Genomic DNA, 3,410 nt, shown 5'->3' on the forward strand with positions numbered 1-3,410 from the left:
TACTTCCTGCTGTCCTCCGTGTTTACACCGAGGCAGCAGTGGCGTGGTGTAACAGGAAGTGTTTACCTGCGTCCGCTGGATGTCCACTTAGTGTGGGACTTATTTACCCGGCTGACGTTCGTGTCGCTATAAAGTCCTTAGTTGAGTTACAATTATTTCCAGGGACCGAAATCTGCCTATGCAGTTCCACACAGTCGCGTCTCACTATTTGAACCTCTGTAATTCGATCGTGTTGTCAAGACCCATGTAAGAACTTCTGTTTACCGAAGAAACCTCCTGTGTTCGGTACATTCCATAAACGGATGCGGCTGTCATAACAGACAGCCCCGTAAACATTTCGTAATGAAGTGCCAGCCGGTACATATTACTCGATATCTGGAATTGTTTTATCGGTTATTAAGATAATCGTTTCATCCCTAAACACTTTGAAAAATTCCCGTGTTTTCTCAATAAAGCATAAGCACAGTACATAGATCCGCCGTGAAAATGACATCGAAGAAGTACAAGTGTTCGAGTGCCACAGAAAAGAAGTTCGTCCTTGAAGGTGTGGAACGAAGAGCAGTACAAAAGTAAGATGTCACGTTTCGGGATTCCCTCATACTCGCTGTAGACACTCCAGAAGCAGGAAAATAAGTTTGATGATGTCTCATGAGGAGCGAGGAATAAATTCACTCTCATATAACTACTGTACGAGATGCCTCGCCGCCTCTTAAAGGGTGTCATGGGCTTCTGCGGCCGTGGACTCGGCGACCCGTGAGTCAACGTGGTGTTTCTGGCCACATACATTTTAGCTGCGGTTTCTGCGACCTGCAAGGGAAGCCGCGACAATGGGGAGGCTGTGCCTGTTGTTTTGTAATAAGATCGCCCCTCCACATTTTATCTAGGCTTAAGGCTGTCTATGCACATAGTGCATAGCCGTGTTTAAAAAAATATTTTTTTTTACATTTTCCGTTCTACAACATTACTTCTGTCTTATTTTACGAACTTTTCGTACGAATGACGTAAATTTTAAACTCCTTAAATCCACCAAGTCATTATGTATTCTTAAAATATCTTTTAACTCCTTTTCAACACGGATTTATTTTTAATCTCTTTCACTGAATAGGCTAACCGACGGATTACTTTTTTTTTTTAATTTCAGGTATTGATTTTATTACATTCTCCTTTAGCATATTGATCAGAAATTGTAGGTTCAGATACCTTTGCCTGATTGAGTATCGTTTGCTATGCCAAACTTCGACAGTATTCATGGTCCTGTGCATCGAATTGATGACGATAGATAGCTGACCGAAATCACTTCGAAATAAATTCTCTGAACGCAGATGTGTTAGCTATCGAGGTGTTACCTAACGCAACTGAAGACAAGTTAAGCATGAATTTATTTCGATATAATTTCGGTCGACTGTCTGTCTTCACCAATTCCACATTTCAGATGGTGTACTAGGATTTTCCATCTATTGACTGACTATATAGTCAACGAATTCATGACCTTTTCGCCACCGGGCATTTGCTACGCTGTTACCATCCATGCATCATCAAGGCAGTCCGGTGGAAGATGTGCTCTACAGTATGCATGCGGCAAGACAATCGAACTACTTCTTCATCCCTGTATTTCTCCACTAATCCATTGCAGTTAATATCCATCTGACAACTTGGTTTTAGTTGTATATTGGCCACTGGTCAATCTCTCTTCATTGTAAATATAAATACGCATTGTCACCATATATCACCAGCATAACGTTTAATACAGATGTACATTACAAAGATCTTCACTTAAAAGTACAGCATACTTTGTTTCAGAGCAATTTTTTGGATTTTTGTGCTTATAACACGACGGCGTGCTGAGAAGATAACGACTCGGTCTGTTTTATTTGATGAAGTCAGTAACATTCTACATCTTTACTTTGGATTCCTACAGCCCTCTGATTTTGCGTAAGGAGCGTTTTGTAACAAGTGTTTATCCTTATTTTGGATAGTTACCTCTCTTATCTAAGTGACTATGTTGGTGGGTGAGAAAGAGCTCACAAAACTAAAAGAACGAATTCGAAGACTTCGTCCGCATGTGGAGCACACTCTCCTTGAGCACGGCAGTGCCAAACTACACACGATCGCTGCGGCATCTGCAGCAAGCCGACGTCCTTGGTGCACTGCCGTCGATCATCCTACACACAGTCTCGATTTTCGTCTATCGCAAAACTAAGAAAACCTTTGAGCACTTCAGTTGTGTCAAGCGGTGCAAGCAGGGGTAAGGTTGTGGCTCTGTTAACATAGTCAAACAATACACTGTGACGGTGTCAACAAAATAGTATCTAGTTGGGGAAATTTTGCTGGTTCCGAGGGTGAGTGTCTTGAGAAATAAATTTATAGACGTGAAGAATACAATGTAGAATGTTAATGAAGTTTGTTTTATTTAAAAAGCTTTGCGAGTTTTCACGTAAAACATCTGTCGACATTACTTTTCAGTGCGTCCTCGTACGGTGGATGTCTGAGAAAATACGTACATTGATTAAAATAAGTGGTGACATGAGTGCTGTTAAGAGCACTAGGTTCAAAAAATTTTAACTGTATGCCAATTGCAGATTAATTGTAATGGCAGCTAGCGCGATTATATGAGTGGAGTATTAGATTTAATGGTGAGCATTTATGTAATTTTTAAGCATTGTCATTCTTCCTCTCTTAAGTACCTCGTCCTCCAGTAACACTGCCGATCGATAGCATGATCTGTTGTCCGTCCATGGTTTTTCAGAACATTGATTCAGTGCTGAACCCAAACTGCTGGTTTGAGTTATTTAGCCAGGTTAATCCTGTGCGTCGTGGATCACATATTCCATTAATCTTTCAAAAAATGGTTCATATGGCTCTGAGCACTATGGGACTTAACATCGGAGCTCATCAGTCCCCTAGAACCTACAACTACTTAAACCTAACTAACCTAAGGACATCACACACACCCATTTCCCGGGCAGGATTCGAACCTGCGACCGTAGCGGTCGCACGGTTCCAGACTGAAGCGCCTAGAAACGCTCGTCCAGACTGCCGGCCATTAATGTTTCCTTTAATTATTAATTTCAACAGGTTTTATTTGTTGTTGCGGAATTGCGCTACCAAAACAATCGAGTTTTGCTCTCTGGATGCTGTTGAGAATTTCTACATTTTCGTACCGCCGTACTTTTGACTAAATCTGTCGATGGTATCCTTAATATTTTTCCATACGATCGCATTTCAAATGCCTAATACAGTCCATGACTCAGCTCCATAGAGTAGGACACCGAACGTGTAACATCGAAGTAGTAGAGTGCGAATCGTAATGACTGCTCTGAAGGTTCTCAACAGTCGCTACGGACTAAATGACTTCAGGGGACTCGGTTCATTGGCTACAAGTCTTCTAGTAATTCTGGAGATTTTCCATT

Source organism: Schistocerca gregaria, unplaced genomic scaffold (assembly GCF_023897955.1).
Source record: "Schistocerca gregaria isolate iqSchGreg1 unplaced genomic scaffold, iqSchGreg1.2 ptg000265l, whole genome shotgun sequence".
Classification (NCBI taxonomy): Eukaryota; Metazoa; Arthropoda; class Insecta; order Orthoptera; family Acrididae; genus Schistocerca; species Schistocerca gregaria.